Source organism: Lissotriton vulgaris, chromosome 9, assembly GCF_964263255.1.
Source record: "Lissotriton vulgaris chromosome 9, aLisVul1.2, whole genome shotgun sequence".
Lineage (NCBI taxonomy): Eukaryota > Metazoa > Chordata > Amphibia > Caudata > Salamandridae > Lissotriton > Lissotriton vulgaris.
The window spans coordinates 1,201,913,787-1,201,934,682 of record NC_141697.1 but is presented as its reverse complement, the minus strand read 5'-3'; positions in this window follow the sequence as shown (position 1 = coordinate 1,201,934,682).

The window sequence follows — 20,896 nt, the reverse complement described above, 5'->3', positions numbered from 1 at the left end:
CGCCAGCCCCCGCGGTACGCCGCGCGGGGGTTGACGCGCTGCACTGCGGCAGATCTGTTGGGCCTCAGCGATTTATTTGCCCTTGATTTGAATAAAAATCTGCAGGAATTTTCATTGGCAGCAAGGGATTATGGAACCGGTTGCAGCTGACACATAATTGGGCAAACAAGAGCCCTTGATTTGGAGAGACCTTCCAATTATTCTCAGCTGACCGGGTGCAGACTTCCTTTCCAATCTCTTGAGCGGTGGCACCGTGCCTGTGTGCTTTCAAGAGTGACATTTCCAAGAATTCAGCAGCATTTCCTGGCAATTGCAGGGCACGCGCTTTTATTGTGCTTGTCAATTTCCTAGCGTTAGAAATTTGAAGAGGGACTGGTGGAACAAGGCCCAACTCCCTATAGGAATGCATTGAACAGAATGGACTTTAATATGAGTTTGTGTGCATGCGACTTATATAGTGTGAGGCTGGCTGCAAAGCAAAGGGGGCTGTGCAAGAGCAGGATTTACAGAAACAGAGTGGGAGAGCAGAGATCTGATAATAATACCCAGAACAAGGGATAGCACAGAAAGCGCAGCAAAGCAAGAGAGAGGCTACTGCTTGGGGGAGGGGTGGGAGATATTGGTAACCAGGCAACCACAATTTAATGAGGTGTTACTTGGAGAAAGGGTCTTTCAGGTACTTTTGGAATTAGGGAAAGGATGGAGCCTGTTTCAGTTAAAGCTTTCTCAACTTCTCTACCTAAATTTCTACAGTCTCTTTCCTGCAAATGATTGTAGGTGTTTACAACATGATTGTTCTCTTTATGGACCTTAGGTGTGTAGAAGTAGTTAGTACATTATGAATGTTTGTGTAAAGTAGTAACACTGTGCGCAGGTGACAGTTGATAACTTTGTCTAGCATGCTGAAGACTAGTAGTGCAGTTTTTCTAAAAGTTTTCCAAACAGGGAGTAGGATTCTATGTAGTAGATACTAAGAGCCGGATTTATGTATTGGTGGAGAGAGTACTCCTTCGCAAGGGCGGCGTAGTTCTCTCACTGCCAACATATCGGTCTTCGCACTGAGGTCGTACCTTAGGGCTTATCACGACAGAGAAATGGCTACATGTCTGCCCGGGAAATTTAGATGAGTGGATGTATAGAAATTTTTTACTATTCCTCAAAGCCAGGTAAAACCTGGTGGTAAGTAACAGTAAAAACATTGTAATACTCCCCATGCCATGGTAGAAGTCTCCCATGGCGAGAGGAGCATGACTATTTTTCTTTTCAAAAAGAAAATACCATTTCGGGATTTTCTTTTTGAAAAGAAGATAAGAATACTATTTGCTACAGGGCTTCGACCTTCCCAAGCAGCCCGTAGCAAATAGTAAAATGTAGTGACAGGAACTGCAGTGCCGGCGGCTACTACCAATGCATTTATAAACGGCTGCCAGGTAGGTGGTCATTTATAAATCTGGCGGGTGGAGCAGTCTCGGCCTGGCGGATGTAAAGTCCTCCCCCAGGCCAATGGAGAATACTCCGTCCACCAGAAAATAAATGGATCCTAAGCCTTTTAGGCAGCTCTGAATATTTTGAGGAAATCTTCTCAGCATAAGAATTTCTACTAAGCCAGAAGACTATGTATTAGGTACTTACCCATGTACCTGGGTTTGAGTAGCCATGGAAGGTGGACTATCTATGAAGTTTCTAGAAGAGCAAGAAGGCTGTGGATAGTATGACCTTTACCACCTTCAGGCCATGTGTATTTAGAGTGAATATTCTTTTACTGGAAAAGTTTTGTATAGAGTGAACACTGTTCTTAATAGCTGCATGTTTAACAATGTTTTTCATTACTCACAACAGTTTGGCTGTCTGCAAACTGTTTGGCAAGAGGTAAACTTTTTCCATAGGGTCAACACTGTTTACAGTACCTACTTTTGTGCTTATGTGCACTTCATTTCTTAGGAGAGTTTCAGCATCTCTGAAATGTGTGATACAGGCTAAAGGCTGTCCATAGAAGGGCTTTGGTTGCGTAACAATGCTTGAGTGTCTGGAGGAAGTAGGTTTTGTCTGAATAGATTCATCATCGTTTGAAATAGAGGTTACCTATCTATGTGTGGGTGATTGTCCACATATGCTTTGCTACTCAAAACGTGTACAGTATAGGGTCAACTTTGAACAGAAAAAAAACTAGATTCAACTAAGGGGGATGTGTGTGTGAAACTTAAATGATGCTTTATATAATTCTGAGCTATTTGATATTTCTTACCTCTAACACTCTACTGCTTAATAGATTATTGTGTAAAAAAGTAGATTGAATGATGTCATCAGTGATGTCATCAGTGATTAATGATGTTATTTGAGATGTCATCAATGATGTCATAGAACATGTCATGAGTAATGTAATATGTGAGGACATAGGAGGTGCATGGCAGGGGGGCACATGCTATAGTTAGCACTGAAACATTTCAAAGAAACTTTTACCTGACAATAATGTTACTTTAACCTTTGTTTTTTTGCAGTGCGTATCTAGTTTTTTTTAAACATAATGTAATATTTATTACCATACATGGCACCTTAGGCTGTGCACTGCGTGGGTTTCGCTGCAGGCTCTGAGACCAGCCCCTTACAGGCAGCCAATCCACACTGCGCATGACCAAAGGCCCTACCTCCAACTTAACGGGCAGTGAAACAAATGTGTGCAACCACTGGGCAGGAGCATTTTTGCAGCTCCTGCAGGGTGGGAGCAGACAAGTTTTCCCTGCTCGCACTCTCATGGGCAGGGAAACAGTTTCCCGGGGTCGGGCTTCATGGACACAGCGATTGAGATGGCCCAGGGGCATGGGGACCCGAGGCCTTTCTAGGATCGGGTACGAGGTCCTGAAACTCCCTCCCCTTTTGTAGTATTGCCAGGCTCTGTGGATGGTGTCCCCGGGTGCATAATCAGTTCGGGGAGGGGGGGCACATGCCCTCTGCCCTTTCATTACTATGGTGGGACCTGGAACATGGGCTCCTCGAGAGAGGGTATGTCCCTACTCCCTTTTATAAATAAAGTAGGCCCTGGGGTCCCTCAGCCCGTGAATTGGCGTGGGTAAGCGGGCTCTATACATGTCTCTTCCCCAAAAAATTATAAATATTGACCCCTCAGACCTGGGCCCATACGAGTACTGCAGCATCGTGGGAAGAAAAAGCATTGTGTTTTTTAAATATTGACCCCAACAGGTCCCTCTGAGACCCCCGCACACATGCTAGGGGGCAGGTTGTCCGTACCATGGCCCCCCTTAAATAGTTTCTTTTAAACATTTTCAGGGCAGGAGACTAACAGCCTGATTTAGATCTCGGCAGACAGATTACTCCGTCACAATGGTGACGTATAACCTGTCTGCCGAAATATAAATCCTATAGGATATAATGGGAGTTATATTTCAGCGGAAGGGATCTCCATCACTGTTGTGACAGAGTAGTCCGTCCGCCAAGATCTAAATCAGCCCCTAAATTCCCAGAGTCCTGTAATGGCCGCCCCAACATTTGCTCTCATGCTGCGGCCAGCCAATCACAACGCTTGCTCCCACTGGCTCAAGGGAATAAAGCCCCCTCGGCCAATTAGAACGCTAAGTTTGCTAGCGGGACACTCGTGAGAGTCCCTCAAACCCAGCCGTCCGGTGCTAAAAATAATTTTGAACCTTCATTTCTAAAAAAATGACTTAACGGATTTACACCAAATCAAAGCACACTTTCTGGACCAAGATCTAGCTTCTTGCCAAATTTGGTGTTATTTTCTCAGCGTTTTTTGTGTTTACGCATTCCAAAAAACTCTATGTGTTGTTACCAATGTCTTTTCTCAGCCCCCACTTGACGGATCACCCTGAAACCTTCCTGGAAAGAATTAAGTAAGAAAGAGCACTTTTTTGGAAAGTGTAGTGAAGATTCGTCAAACGGCACCAAAGGTATTAGCAAAACCAAAAAGGCATTTCCTATGGAAACACAGACTATACTATAAGGGATGGAGTCCCCAGGGCCTAATAAGGCTGGGGGGAGGGGCATTTGGTCCCCCTCCCCGTTAAAATATATATGGCCCTGGGGGATGGGGTTCCCAGGGCCAAAAATGCACAAAGAGGTTAAAAGAAACCATTAACATAATCAAATGGAAAGACAAATAGATATCCATTAGGTGGCTGATTTGTACAAAGTGAAATCAGAAAACCTGGATAAATAACTGCTTTCTGACTTAAAATATGTAATCTTGGGCAAGTATTTTATTTAATCAAAACTCAATTTTCTTAATTATCGCGTATGAAAACGCTTTCAAATATGTCAGTTCAGAATACCAGTTCTACTAAACCTATTGTGTTTGATTTAATGGTAATGGTGCTTTATAATTATCTGGACCACCAGTTTTCATGACAACTGTCTTGCCTCTTAGTTTGCTAATTGTTCATGTTTAAAATCTGTCGCTGCTAATAAGTGCTTCTCAGTGCAGTGCCATAATGTGGCATATTAATGGAAGAGCTTTCACATGAAAAAATGTCCTTTCTGAATTTTGAAGAGACTTTAGCAGATATACTTTATGTGATCTTTGTTGTATAATTTACTTAGCAAACAATTTTGGGGCACGGCTTGTACACAAGCTCTAAGAGGTGAGTCAGACCCTTGGTGCAGCTCTGGCCCGGCTCTTGCTGTTAATTTGTTGGCTCACCCACCTCTACCGATAGTCCAGTTGTGCAGAAGAAGTGCCTCTCTATCTAAAACCGGCAAGTAAAATGGGCTCCCGGGCTCCAAAGAAAGCAGTGAAAACAGCGACAATTGAGATGCAAAGGGCACCTCACACTGCTGGTCCCTGGGAATGTAAGACGACGCAACGCAAACATTGCAAATGTATGCCTGTACAACACAGTTTTTTCGTCGCAACATCCTTTACAACGCATGTTTTTACATCGCATGCCATAACAACGCATTTTTAGAAACTACATTTACAACACATCCCATTACAACGCATACCATTACAACGCAAATTACTTTTAAGTCAACAGTAGGGTAAGTATTGGATAGTGTAGGGGTCAAATTTACTACTCCCACTCCAGTGAGTGCAATAGTAGGGTAAGTGTTGGATAGTGTAGGGGTAAAAATACTATTCCCCATTACTTACCTTATATTGCGTTGTAATGACATGCGTTGTAGTGACATGCATTGTAAAGACATGTGTTGTAGTGACATGCAATGTAATGGCGTTGTAATGGCATCCAATGTAAAGGTTGTTGCATTGAAATGACTGCGTTGTAAAGGTTGTTTCAAGTCCCTGGTGCTCCTGTACCTGCTGCACCATTGACAGTTATCACCCAGCCACTGGCTCTGATTGACAGGTAGGGCTGACATTCCAAGGTATGTCTCGACCTCAAAATATATTTATCTCAAATCGGGTTCCACATCGCCTTTTCTGCAGGTCACGCTAACCTACCTTTCTCGTTAAATGTTCCAGTAAGCTGTTATTGGAACAGTACCACAATGCTTAGCGTGACTGCTACTCGTGTAGCGCTTCTCCAGTCACAGAAGCTATTATTCTGAGAAATCAATCTGACATTACTTTGGGAACATTTTGCCAAAGTTTCTTCTGAAGGCTGGCTCTATGACCTCTTTGTATAAGCTTCCGGGTTAACGCCATTCCATGTCCAACAGAGTTCCCTCATTCAAACACCACAAACCAAGGATAGCAAGTCCTTCAAGCAACCTCAAAAAGGTTACAGGTCACACATTATCTGGCAAACTGAGAGTTTTAAATCAAGAGCCCTTTGAAGTCAGCGGAATGACGAACCACTAAACATGCATATGACACTGCACTTCTGAGAATGAAAACTAGAGGACGCCACGTTTGACCTCCTGCAGCCTTCCCTTTGATCCTACAACCAAAAAAATAGGGGCATATTTACAAGAAACTGGCGGAACGCTGTGTTTTGCCAAAATTGGTAACGCCACTCCCTGACAGTAACAGAACGCAGGGATGTACCGAATTCACAAGAATGCAATGCACCCCAGCTTTACACCTCGCACTGGTGCTAAAAAAGCTGCCTAGTGCCAGCGCAGGCAGCTGAGCGCCTTGGTGCTAGGGTGTCTGTTCTGCAGGGGCAATTGTTTATGGGCAGGAAGGGATTCCTTCCTGCACATAAACAATCTTTACAGGCGATTTGCTGTTTCTATGTGTGCTACAGACTGCAGTACACATGGAAAGAGCAACATACGAGAATAAATACATTAATTCCTCCTCATATAGCCTGCTTAAGACCAGGTATTGCCTGGCTGTATTTTTGTAAATATGGGGCAGCATCAAAAAGCAATGGGTGTTGCGGTGGAACACCCACTGCAACACCTGTTGCACGCCTCTTTCATTCTGAGTAATGCATGAATAGGGGCATTATCTACAAGGGGACGTTAAGGCTTGTTAAGTGGCTTAAAGCTGTGTCAGACTGGCATCATTTGGCGTGTTTCCCCTGTCTTTTTGCTTTCTGACCTCCCGGTTTTGACTCTGTTTTTGCTGGTTTAGTGTCCCTGCACACTTTCTCACTGCTGTTCAATGTTAAAGTGCAAGTGCTCCTGTTGAAAATTGTGTCATGGATTGGTGTTTACATGAATGGCATATTTGATTTACTGATGAGGCCCTAGTAAAGTGCACTGAGAGTGCCAGGGCTGGTAAACCGAAGGCTACTATTGGGCTTGCAGCACTGGTTGTGCCACCCACAGAAGTAGCCCAGAAAAGGTAACTCAGAACTGCCACTGCAGAGTCTGTGCAGAGTTTGTAACTGTCATGTCGACCTGGCAAGTGAACCCACTTGCCAGGCCCCAACCATCCCTTTTTCTACATGTCAGTCACCCCTAAGGTAGGCCCAGGGTACTCCTGTGAGCAGGGTGCTGGGTATGCTAAAGGTAAGACATGTACTGGTGTGTGTGACATGTCCTGGTGGTGAATTACAGTGTATTTCGTTTTTTTTTACAATTGCAAGGCTGCCTGTTCCCATAGGACAGAATGGGGAGTTTGTTTATAACATCTTATAAACCTAACAGCCCCTGGGAACAAGGTAGAAAAATCAAGTTTAGTATGTATGGACTCCGAATGTTAAAATGCACCTTTTAGTGAAGATGATTTGAACATTCTGTGTTTCAAAATTCCAATTTTAGAAAGTTGGTATTTTCTTGCTTAGCCATCCTGTGTGCCTCTGCTAGGGTTGTGGATTGACTGTTTGGCTTTTAGATGACAGGGGCTGGGGAGGGGCAGTGGCTCCAGAGAGCTTGATGGGTCAGGGCTGGCCTGAATAGACCTGGGTTGCATTTAGAGTAGTGGGAGGAGAAGTCCTTGCACCTGAATGGGCCTAGTCTGCCTTGCACAATACTGTCTACATCCTCTGCTAGGAACCTGCACCGGTTAGGACGGAACTGGTTTGGGCTGGGTACAGACACTCCCTGCCTTCAGAGAACAAAGGATTGGGTGGTATAAATATTAGAGCCCAGACCCCAGAACTTCAGAACTGCTAAGAAGACGAGGTGGGAAAGCTGTGAGGAGGAATTACCACTTTGCTGTGTGCTTTGCTGTGTTGGTCTGCAGTGGCTGCTTCTGTTTTGGGCAGTGGAAGGACTGGACTTAAACTTTCTGCAATCTCTTTTGTGAGTTTCTCCAAGGGCTTGAAGTAGAGCTTGCAGCCTGTTCAAGAAGTCTCAGGAACAGCAAACACTTCAAGTTCTTTTGCCCTCAACACTGGGGGCTGTGTGTTTTGTGCTGTAACCGAAGAAAAAGCAATCCGACGCCATCAACGATGCCGCTGCTGACTCCGTGTCCTGAAGCCACCGCAGAGGGCCCCGCCGCTACATTGCACCGCCGCACCGCAACCCTGGTCTCACGGACAAAGCCTGTTGATGCCGCCCCGAGGCACTGCTTTCACCATAACCTGTGTGCACCGCACTGGCACCGCCTCGCTTCACATTGTCGCCTTGGTATCCCCGACGACGACGCTTCATGTCAACATCGATACCGCTGCTGCACTGTGGTTCTAGGGCACCGGTCCTAAGTTACACAACGCACCTTCCTCATCCCGCACCGCAGCCATGGCTTACCGACGCAGCGCCATCGACTCCAGTTTGTCAGCCGACAACAACGCTTCAGCAAAGACGACGCCTCTGCTTGCACCTTAACTTGCCAGCACCGTGACGAGCACCCGTGCACTTTGCACCGCAGCACCCGATGCCTGCCTACTCCAGCACTCCTGACTTCAACCGCGAGGAGTTCGATCTGCAACACGTGTGACTTCAAGGGCCCGACAACTCCTGCACCGACCTCCAGAACCGACGCCTGCAGACGCCGTGCTTTTGGAGCTCAACGAGAGGTCACCGACGCCCTGAATTTCTAAACTACTGTTTTGCGGGTCTTCCCGACACTTTAGCTGGCTCGCGATGCCGCGATCAGCCAGAACAGTTTAGGATTTGTTGTTCACGACGCCGTGATAGCCCCAGATGGAGCTATCGACTTCAAGGAACTTTATTTCATTTTGATTACTGAAGATTTCAAAGTACTGTATTGTGGATTTTTATTGTTTTTGGTCTTGTATGTATGTATGTATGTAACTGAGCTTGTAAAGCGCCTGGTTACACTAGCCAGTGTGTCCCCGCGCTGTAACACTGAGGAACCCATCCTGGCCTGTTCCTGTGAGGCGCCCACTCCTGGGCACCCCAAGGTGAAGCCAGGCATCCTTAGCGATTAGGGCCGGTGTGGAGATTAAGCAAGCTATTGCCCAGAGTTGCAGAGTGGGACCCATGATTAGAGTAGGCACCGTGGCGAGAATTATCGGGTCCGCGGACATTGAGCCCAAGACCCTGCCGCAACGGGAATTGAACCCTGGTCCCGGGTCAGATATCTGCATCAGGGTCTGCCGCTCTGACCAGTGAGCCACACTTCTCCACAGAATAAGTCTTAAGTATATAAAAATATTGGATATTTTTCTAAACTGGTGTGGTTTCCTTTTGTAGTGTTTACACTGTGTTACTGTTGGTTATGTGCAAATGCTTTACACACTGCCTCTAAGATAAGCCTGACTGCTCGTGCCAAGCTACCAAGGGGGTGAGCAGGGGTTATTTTAGGAGTGTAACTCCCTTATCCTGACTAGAAGGAAGGGTCCCTACTTGGACAAGGTGCAAACCATTGCCAACTAGAGACCCCAATTTCTAACAAGCTGCCTTGTAAATAAGGCAAAGTAGTGGATGCCACCAGAATGTCAGGAAAAGTGGCATTAACTCCATGTAAATATGTCCGCATGATTTTGGGGCATTTAATGCAATAAGAAATAAGCATCGGGATACTGTTGTTCTCTTATGTATTCCAAACATATGTTGCCAAGGTCAAGATGTGTCACTTGGATCCTGCTACACCCAATCCACCCCAGGGCTGTGCTGGGGATAAGGAGTGGGTGTAATGTTTACAAACATCCTCTGGGCCACATCCTGCCTCTCATTACTGAGGGACAATCCGCACTCCAGATGCGGTCTGGGGTGTCCAGGGCTGAAAGATTTAGGTCAGCCATCTTAGCATTTAACGGAGGCAGCTCTTAGTACCTTCATGTCATTCGAATATATGTTTAATTTTCGTATATAGAACCATGGCAGACTTGAGTGCAGTAGTATCGCAAATCATGGCTCCTGTAAGAGAGGAGTCAGTACATGTCCTTCTCTATGGCATCTTTAGTTCAACACCAATTTACAGGTGGAAAACGTGTCCTGCTCACTTCATTCACCAGAGTCCAGCAGCCATTGACCTCAATTCACATAAATACCAGGTGGTCACGGAAGTCACACCACAAGAGATAGACCCTTTGATCCACCATTAGCCCTTCCATGGTCTCCAATTTTCTGCTGAAATGCTAGAGGATTAAGTGTGGGAACTGAAGGTAGTGAAGCTGGGTCTTGCAGTTGATCCAACCCCTGAACCAAAACTAGCTCTGAACGATAAGAAGGTCGATATCACCTTACTAACCACAGTTCAACCATGACCCTTCACTTTTTGCACTGAATCCTTGCGTCACAGCTTCCGACTTGCATGCTACATTAGATTTGACGGCCAGGATCACCATCAAAGCATCATCTGCTGTAACTATCATCTTAAGATGTCCAGAATCATCACTTCCTTCCTTTCAGCCTACTTCCTGCCTCATACCTCCTCCAGGCCATATTTCTTTCCACAAGTGCACTTTATTATGAGAACACCTTGTGCATTGGCCACCCGTCCCTTCGAACCACTAGGCTGGAACGTGTCCATAATAAAGCAGTCATATTAGTGCACAGCCCCCCCAGCCCAGGTACCCACTCTAAAGCAGAATGAAGGAATCCTCCCTGGCTGCCAGTGGACATGCGCATGAAATTTAGAACTCATTGCGTAACCCATAAGGAACTCCTCAACTGCAGTCCACTCTCTGGAAAGAAGGGGATCTCCTGATATTCACTCGCTGCACCCCTAAGATCATCGAATGCTGCACTGCTGGTGAGACGCAGCTGGACTCTCTAGCGCCCATTCAATGGAATTATTTCTCGCTCTCCATATGTCCTGACATGAACTTACTTCAGTGATGAGGATGCATGCAGCATATCTTCAGTGGCGAAGAACCGCTCAACTTATCTCTTGTCCTTTCCCTATGTTTGCAGAGACTCAGTTTGTCCTCCAGTTCGTGCTCTCATTCCCTTCCTTTTTACTCTCCCTCTACACTCAGCCCTCCTCTTTCCCATCCTCCTTTGCTCTTTATTGATCTGAATTGGCATTTATTTGCATTTAGTGCTCTCTAATATGTGATCAATATTTTAATTTCCAGGGTTGACCAACTTGATTATTACTTCTTTGCTCAAAAGGTAAAGGCCTTATTTCGAGATGGGTGGTAATGCCCTGGTTACTTACTGGTATTATTCATTACTCTGAGACCTGGTCTCCCTTGATGCAATCCTAAGTCCCACCCTCCCACCTCAGGCATGGAAGTTGATTATTTCCCATTTTTTTTAGAGTTTTATACAGCGTGAACTAGATCCAAAAATATCGGGTATCAGAACGCTTTGCATAGTACCAGTTTAGTTACATGAGGACACTTACATTTTTTTTTTTTAGGCACCAGTAGATTAAGTGATTTGCCCACAATCATAGGATGGTGAGCATCGTTGCCGAGACTTGAACCTGGTTCCCCAGCTTCAACCTCGACCGCTTTAGCCGTAAGGCTACATCCTCTCCCCGAGTTTGGTGTGTTATACTTCTTTCATTTGCTTGGCGTATTACAGGATGTGCATCATTAGTTCCTCCCTTATGTGTTGGCTCCTGGGTAATGGGGGCTATCATGGAGGAACTTTTTTGCTTCAGCATGGGAATTGGAGAAGAGGCATCTCAAGCATAAGGACTGCATCCAGGAAGACAAACAAGGAGGTAATGAACATTCCCCCAAACTCCACATAAGGTCGTAAGCTCCTCGCATGAGCTGTAGGGCAAACTCATGGCTCGGCCTCGATCAGAGTGCAGAGGCGAATGGAAGACTCAGGGGGCCCGATTCACAGAACTAACTTAAGACAAAATCCTAAACTTACTACCATTTTTTTGGTATTCACAGAAAGCACTTACTCATTTCGGTATTCACAGAAGTTAGGAGTCCTAACTTTAACTAAATGCCTTCTGTGATTACCGAAAGTCTTAAAGTTAGGATTTTTCTCAGTTTAGGAGAGTTAGGACTTCTAACTTTAGGACTCCTAAATGCCTTCTGTGAATACCAAAAGTCTTAAAGTTAGGATTTTTCTCAGTTGAGGAGTAGTAAAGTTAGGACTTCTAACTTTACTACTCCTAAACTGAGAAAAATCTTAACTTTAAGACTTTTGGTATTCACAGAAGGCATTTAGGAGTCCTAAAGTTAGGACTCCTAACTTCTGTGAATACCAGAATGAGTAAATGCCTTCTGTGAATACCAAAATGAGTAAGTGCCTTCTGTGAATACCAAAATGGTAGTAAGTTTAGGATTTTGTCTTAAGTTAGTTCTGTGAATCGGGCCCAGGGGGCGCAGGAGCCCCAATCACCCCCAATAGCCTTCCTTAATGGAAATGGAGACTCATACAAGAAGAAAAATGGGCCACGATCAGTTGGCCATTTGCAACATATTGGCTGCTCTTGTGTCGTTCACTGAGACAGAGCCAGTATGTATCCGCCTCGATGGTATTGGCAGCTTGGCACTCGGCGACTTCCAATGTAACCGACTCAGATTACCGTACATGTATTCTAAAAACACTTCGTTATTGGCTGCGTGATTAGAAATCAATGGCTTGTCCCCCGGGCAACGGCTGCTTGCGTTTCCTTATTGGCAGGTGCAATGACACGGCTGATGTAGTGATGTTTAATGGTTCATAGTTTTTGCACGCTTGGCACCGGGGAGGCGATACATCTCACTCCGCAGCTGACAGTCCTTCGAAGGCTTTCAATGGGGCATCATTACAGCCGTTAATATCCATCTGCAGGAAGACATTTGCTTATCTGCGTGGAGGCAGTCGGAGATGAGTGCCAAGAGTGCAATTCATATTTGTGTTATTATTCCAGCATTGTTGGTGAGACATGTTAGTTGTTTTGTTTTGAGTTGGTTGGAGTTTGACGTACCATAGGGCACACTGAGTGGGGCAGACGTCTCGGCAATCTGTGTGGAAACACGTTCACTTACAAGATGGCGGCCAGTGTGTAGTATCTTTCACTTACATGATGGCGGCCAGTACTTTCCCAGTTCGGCAAATGGAAGCTCTTCCAGCTGGAGGTTTCATGTATGCCAGATGCCAGTAGAGGTCAGCTGAAGACAACAGATTCCAGCATATAAAACACTTTGTCCTAGTCAAGATCTCACCCTTCTGGAAGCACAGATTCAATTTTTTGTTGTTGTTTTACATAGCAAAATCTCCATCCGAAGGCTTTGGAGCGCTTTACATGAGCACCAGTTGCGTTACAGATGAACACATTGGCATGGATTTGCCAAGAAAATATATATATATATATTCCAAATGCAAAACGCCCCAAATTGATAAGCAACACAGGCGTGTTTTCTTGCCTTCTTTAACCCTTTCGATGCTCATGACGAGCTCAGCTCGTCATGATGCACAGTTGAGCTGTGCTGATGACGAGCTGAGCTCGTCATGAATAAAGTAATAAAGCAATTTCCAGCACAGGGGGGGAAAACGCCTAGCAGCCAAGGTGTTAATGGTGAGTAGCAGGGAAAAACAGCATCACTCCCACAGCGCAATTAATACCAAACATGTTTCGGGCTTCCTAGCCTTTGTTCACCGGTATCCTTATGGAGTCACTGTTGCAATCTTGCGCCGCGTTTGGCAGCAATTAATTATAGTCCCGCCCAGTGGGCGTGCTCTGCACTAGCATTCTAGTCTTGGTAGTTTGCACTTTCTTAAAATCTTTGGTGGAATGCAGGCATGACATCAAACTAATTTTCCATCCTGTAGTAGGTTGCGTGTACCGAGCAAGACTGGGTCCCTGCTCATGTCTTTCACCATCACGGCCACGCTGGTCCATGGACGCCGCACACTTCCCGACGTGCTGGATCTGCACTTCTGCAGCGGGGCTTCTTGCGACCCGGGCGGGGCCACTATATAATTCAAATGCAAAACGCCCCAAATTGAGAAGCCACACACAGGCGTGTTTTCGTGCCTTCTTTAATGGTGAGTAGCAGGGAAAAACAGCATCACTCCCACAGTGCAATTAATACCAAACATGTTTCGGGCTTCCTAGCCCTTGTTCACCGGTATCCTAGTGATGCTGTTTTTCCCTGCTACTCACCATTAAAGAAGGCAAGAAAACACACCTGTGTGTGGCTTCTCAATTTGGGGTGTTTTGATATATATATATATCCAACAAAGTTTGTCCATGCAAATAAGCCTGCACACCAAGCAAGTGGGTTGCATTCCACAACTTTTATTTACCGATGAAAGGCGGAGTTCAGTCCATGTCACCCCTTTCGCATTTCGCCTGACGCGTTTCGAAGATCTCTGTCTTCTTTCTCAAAGGCACTCCGAGGTTGCAAGGTCATTCCTGCCACAAGTCCGCTTCCGTTGATTTGTCCAGCCGTGAAGCTAACGCACCGCCCTGGAAATTAAGGGACCCTAGGTTTGGAAGCATGCCAGATCGAGATGGGCAAACAGTGGATTAAAAGGCGATGAAAGGGGTTTCACATTCCCTGTTCAATGGAGAACTGCCCCTGTTTGTAAAAACATCACGAAGTTGCAAGTAACCCACTGGAGGGAAATAAATGCCTAGGAACTACAAGTACCGTGATACCCTGCCTTAACACACCTGTAGCAAACGTCTATAAAGTGAAAGTCACGCAGGAGTGAAATAATACACAAATCAACGGAAGCAGACTTGTGGCAGGAATGACCTTGCAACCTCGGAGTGCCTTTGAGAAAGAAGACAGAGATCTTCGAAACGCGTCAGGCGAAATGCGAAAGGGGTGACATGGACTGAACTCCGCCTTTCATCGGTAAATAAAAGTTGTGGAATGCAACCCACTTGCTTGGTGTGCAGGCTTATTTGCATGGACAAACTTTGTTGGATATATATATATATATATTTTTTTTTCACGGAAAAGAACAGGTTTCAGGGACGTTATAGTTAGTTGGACATTTCACTCATACAAAACGATAGAAATTCCGCTTTTATAGTTAGTTGAGCTAACTATAACTTGCGCCCCGCAATGCACTGCTGATGAGGTCACATATTACAATATTCATGACATGGTCAGTGACATCACTGATGACATCTCAAATGACATCACTGATGACATCATCCAGTGAATGTCTGTTTCTAGAAAATGTAAATATGTTTTATATATATATATATATATATATATATATATATATATATATATATATATTCACTGAAAAAAACATAGGTTATAGACCATATATAGTTAGGAATTCGCATTTACAAAACCTTATTTTACTCACCCAAAACCATTGAAATTCCATATATAGTTAGTTGCACTAACTATATATCGCGCACCCGCAATCCACTGCTGATGATGTCACATATTACATCATTCATGACATGGTTAGTGACATCACTGATGACATCACTGATGACATCTCAAATGACATCACTGATGACATCTCAAATGACATCACTGATGACATCTCAAATGACATCACTGATGACATGGTCAGTGACATCACTGATGACATCACTGATGACATCTCAAATGACATCACTGATAAAATCACTGATAACATCTCATTTGTCATTACTGATCACATCACTGATGATATCATTCATGTGATAATACGATGAACCTCTTCAGACTCTAATATAACCTTCGATACAATCAGTGTAAACAGACTCTCACAGACTGTCACTCATCCATGGAGTTACTCACACACCTAGTCAGTCATGTAAAGAATCAATCACACCTCCATTTCCTCAACTATACAGTTATACACACCTTACTTAATCAAACATATACTAACACATATTTACTCTCTTATACAATCCCTGATACAAGTTCAGAATGAACCATACAGGCACTCACACATTCACTGGCTCTTATGCACAGTTATTTATATATGTCAACTCTCACATGTACTGTGTTTTACATTTGTACTTACTTTGACATGTAGCACTGAGATATCCATTCACTCACCAATACACTCATGCACACAGTCAACCGCCCATACAGCTGTTTCCACATGCACTTTTGAAACCATACATCTAGTGAATCAACTGCTCACACATCTATGCACAGAGTCATACACCTCCCAGCCACCCACACACACACTCAGTCTCCCATAAAAATACTTGGGCAACCAATCAATAACCCATATAGTTACTCATATAGCTACTTATCAACACATGCAACAGTTTACAGAACAACAGACATAATGATGCACAAATTAAGACAGTTTAGTCACTAACCCATGCACTCAGTGAGACACACTTAATCACTCACTCATACAGTCAGTCATGCACCTACTAAATCCTTCATCCAGACACTTATACATCCACTCATTCTTCAATATGTAAGACATATTTTAACTTTACAGAAACATACAGTCACTGGATGTTGTCATCAGTGATGTCATCAGTGATGTCATTTGAGATGTCATCAGTGATGTCATCAGTGATGTCACTGACCATGTCATGAATGATGTAATATGTGACATCATCAGCAGTGGATTGCGGGTGCGCGATATATAGTTAGTGCAACTAACTATATATGGAATTTCAATGGTTTTGTGTGAGTAAAATAAGGTTTTGTAAATGCGAATTCCTAACTATATATGGTCTATAACCTATGGTTTTTTTCAGTGAATTTTCAAGGTTTTGTAAATGCTAATTCCTAACTATATATGGTCTATAACCTATGGTTTTTTTCAGTGAATTTTCAAGGTTTTGTAAATGCTAATTCCTAACTATATATGGTCTATAGCCTATGGTTTTTTCAGTGAATATATATATATATATACATACATATATAAACATATATCATCTGTATATCTATATAAATACAAACATAAATGCATGCATACATATACTTATATGCATACAGATGCATGTTATTTACATGAAAGTTGAAAAAACACTAATAAAAGCAAAGCTAAAAAGCCACCTCATTACAAACAGAATGGCTTTAACTTAAACGAGGGCGAGATCTATTGCATTTTCAATGCTTGTTTACTTTGGTTCCATCAAGAAGGCATTCAGATGTGTCACACATTTGCCATAAATTCTGAATGTTAGCACTCTAGTTACACATTAGATCACTGTAGTAAAGCTACTGCTCACCAGGGACGTCTGCTGCTGGTATTCAAAGTGCACGTTTCAGTCTGCATGTCAGAATTTTTTTAATGAAATAGAAGAGGATTTGAGAAGTCACTCAAAATGATCCCTAATTTTTCTTTCTGAAGCACTAATCATACTTTCTATGGCAAAATTAACCCCCTCATGTTGTTCCTTTTTAAATTGAGTGTTTTCAGACTTACCACTTCATTCCAATCAAGATGGCTTCTGGTGTGCCATACTTTTGTCATAAGTAAGACTGTTAGCGCTCTAGTTGTTCTTTAGAACACTCTGGGACATTCTGTCATTGGGCTATACTTGGGGTACATCTGGGTGATATTTGGGCTACATTTAGGCTCTTTTGTCTCTGGTGGCCATCTTGGGAGACTGTATGTCAGAATTTTTTAATGAAATTGAAAAGGTTTGAGAAGTCACTCAAAATGTGCCCTAATTTTTCTTTCTGCAGCACTAATCATAATTCATATGGCAAAATATACCCCCTCATTTTGTTCCTTTTTAAATTAAATGTTTTAAATGATCCCTAATTTTTCTTTCTGAAGCACTAATCATACTTTCTATGGCAAAATTAACCCCCTCATGTTGTTCCTTTTTAAATTGAGTGTTTTCAGACTTACCACTTTATTCCAATTAAGATGGCTTCAGGTGTGCCATACCTTTGTAATAGGTAGGACTGTTAGCGCTCTAGTTGTTCTTTAGAACACTCTGGGACATTCTGGTATTGGGCTATACTTGGGCTACATCTGGGTGATATTTGGGCTACATTTGGGCTCTTTTGTCTCTGGTGGCCATTTTGGGAGACTGCATGTCAGAATGTTTTAATGAAATAGAAAAGGATTTGAGAAGTCACTCAAAATGTGCCCTAATTTTTCATTCTGCAGCACTAATCATACTTTCTATGGCAAAATATACCCCCTCATGTTGTTTCTTTTTAAATTAAATGTTTTAAGAGTTACCACTTTATTCCAATCAAGATGGCTTCAGGTGTGCCATACCTTTGTAATAAGTAGGACTGTTAGCGCTCTAGTTGTTCTTTAGAACACTCTGGGACATTCTGTCATTGGGCTATACTTGGGCTACATCTGGGTGATATTTGGGCTACATTTGGGCTCTTTTGTCTCTGGTGGCCATTTTGGGAGACTGCATGTCAGAATGTTTTAATGAAATAGAAAAGGATTTGAGAAGTCACTCAAAATGTGCCCTAATTTTTCATTCTGCAGCACTAATCATACTTTCTATGGCAAAATATACCCCCTCATGTTGTTTCTTTTTAAATTAAATGTTTTAAGAGTTACCACTTTATTCCAATCAAGATGGCTTCAGGTGTGCCATACCTTTGTAATAAGTAGGACTGTTAGCGCTCTAGTTGTTCTTTAGAACACTCTAGGAGGCTGCAGTAGAACACAAAGGAATCAACTGACAGTCTCTGTCCTTGTTGGATGTACATGTTTTACTGAGAATGTCAGACTTCATTTTCACATGACTGAGAAAGATAATGTGAATTTACAGAAAATATGCTTTCAGTTTAGCTTATAGATCCCCTTCCAAACCACTGTGGGAAAATCATGAGATATTAGTTTTCTTTCAAACAATATTCATGATATCACAGCAGAAGGTTTTTTCACATGGTAAAATCACCTTAGAACCCACCACAATTCCTAAAACGAGTATGGTACCATCAACAAATGATTTATAATGTAACTAAAGTCCTAAAACCCTCTATTAACTACAATGCTTTTTAATGAGGTGCTATCATGTATATTGGTCCCAAGATGGCTGCCAACACTTCTTGGATGAAGTGCTGACAGCCAATCAGATCAGATGTGTGGTTAGGCTCCGCCCAGATATATATCTTTTTTTGAACCAAAATTACTCAAAATCCACTGGAGCACATATATTGAGACCTAGCAAAGGCACATCGGGCTAACAGTCCCTACAATTTTGCCAAGTTTCGTGCAAATCCATTCAGCCGTTCGAGCTAAAAGTGAGGCCAACCGCCCTATGGAAATTAACATGGGAAAAACGCGTTTTGGGACCCCCCTTTTTTCTCGGCCCCCCATAGATGAAACCCCCCCAAATTGTCAGGGGCTGCTCAGAAACAAAATGTTCCATTTTTCTGAAAATTTCAGGCAATTCCGTCCACAAACGCCAAAGTTATTAGACATAGAATTTTCAAAAATCCCATAGAGAAAAAATCCTAACTATATATACCTACTGGCAACCGCCAGTAGGTAATATATATATATATATATATATATATATATATATATATATATATATATATATATATATATATATATATATATATATATATATATATATATATATATATATATATATATATATATATATATATATATATATATATACCAAAGTGTATTGAAGATGAATGGGTGTATAAGAGTCAGGATGGATGATTAAGAAGGTGTGTGACTGACTGTATAACTGAGTGACTAATTATGTCTTACTTAATTCATGTGTTAGTGACTGATACAGACATTCACACAGTTTAGGTTTTCAGTTGGTGTGTAAGCGGTTGCATGGTTTAGTTACCAGCTAAATGAGGATCTATATGGGCTATTGATTGCTTGTATGAGTATCTGCATGGGTGCCTGAGTGGCTGTGTGGGTGGGTGGGGGGTGTGACTCTGTGCATAAATGTGTGAGTGGTTAATTCACTGCATATATCTGTTCAAGTCTGTATCTGTGAAGGGCTGTATGACTGGGTGAGTTTGTGTATGGGTGTCTTGGTGAGTGAATGAATGCCTCAGTGGTACATGTATGAGTAACTGCATATGTGAAAGGCAGTATATGTGAGTGTTTGACTGTATAAATGACTATATGTGAGAGTGAGTGATTGTGAGACTGCCTGTATGGATCAATATGTGCTTGTATTTGTTATTGTATTAGAGTGAAAGTATGTGTTAGTATATGTTTAAATAAATGAGATGGTATGTGCATAACTGTACAGGTGAGTAAATAAAAGTGTGATTCATTATTTCCATTACTGACTAGTTGTCTGAATAACTCTATGAATGAGAGGTGGTGTCTGAGTGTCTGTATAGATGTGTGACTGGATATGATAATGCTACATTGATGGCTGACTGTATGTTCTATAGTGACTGATCGGGTGAATGAATTGATGTGTGTGTAGACCTAGGAATTAATCAGTGGATATGTACTAACTGATATTGGTGTGTTCATGGCTTTTAAAAATATCGTCTGTGTTTTAGAGTGGGTGTATTAAGTGTTACATTAAGGTCTGAAGAGGTGCATCAGTTTGTCACATGGATGATGTTATCAGTGATGTCATTTGAGATGTCATCAGTGATGTCATCAGTGATGTCACTGACCATGTCATGAATGATGTAATATGTGACGTCATCAGCAGTGTATTGCGGGGGCGCGAGTTATAGTTAGCTCAACTAACTATAACAGCGGAATTTCTGTCGTTTTGTATGAGTGAAATGTCCAACTAACTATAACGTCCCTGAAACCTGTTTTTTTCAGTGAATTTCTAAGGTTTTTTAAATGCTAATTCCTAACTATAACGTCTGTACAAGCTATGGCTTTTTCAGTGAATTTCAAAGGTTTTTTAAATGCTAATTTCTAACTATAGCGTACCTGAAACCTATGGTTTTTTCAGTGAATTGCAAAGGTTTTTTAAATGCTAGTTTCTAATTATAATGTTCATTAAACATATCTTTTTTTCTGTGTTTTTTTAATTATCATCCCATTCTCAACCTGGTGAAAACTGTAAATCTCACCACTCGTCTATCGATACCTTCCGCCAACAAAATCGCCACAAACGAGAGCCACAGCTAAGGCTAATGATATGCAAAGTAGGCATTCCTGTGCAAAAAAAACCGAAAACACCACTTCCCCATATTTTCAACAACCAGCCAAATCTGCAATGCGATCCAAAAAGCAGACAATAAGCCGAATTACCAGTAACAAATTAGCAACAACCTTTAACTGGTGCAAGGAGGTCAACTATCTGCTGCGTGAATTAGACCCAACTCACAGCCACATCAAAGGACCAACACATGATAGAGCTACTGATCATGAAGCTCCAACACCCAACAAGGCCACA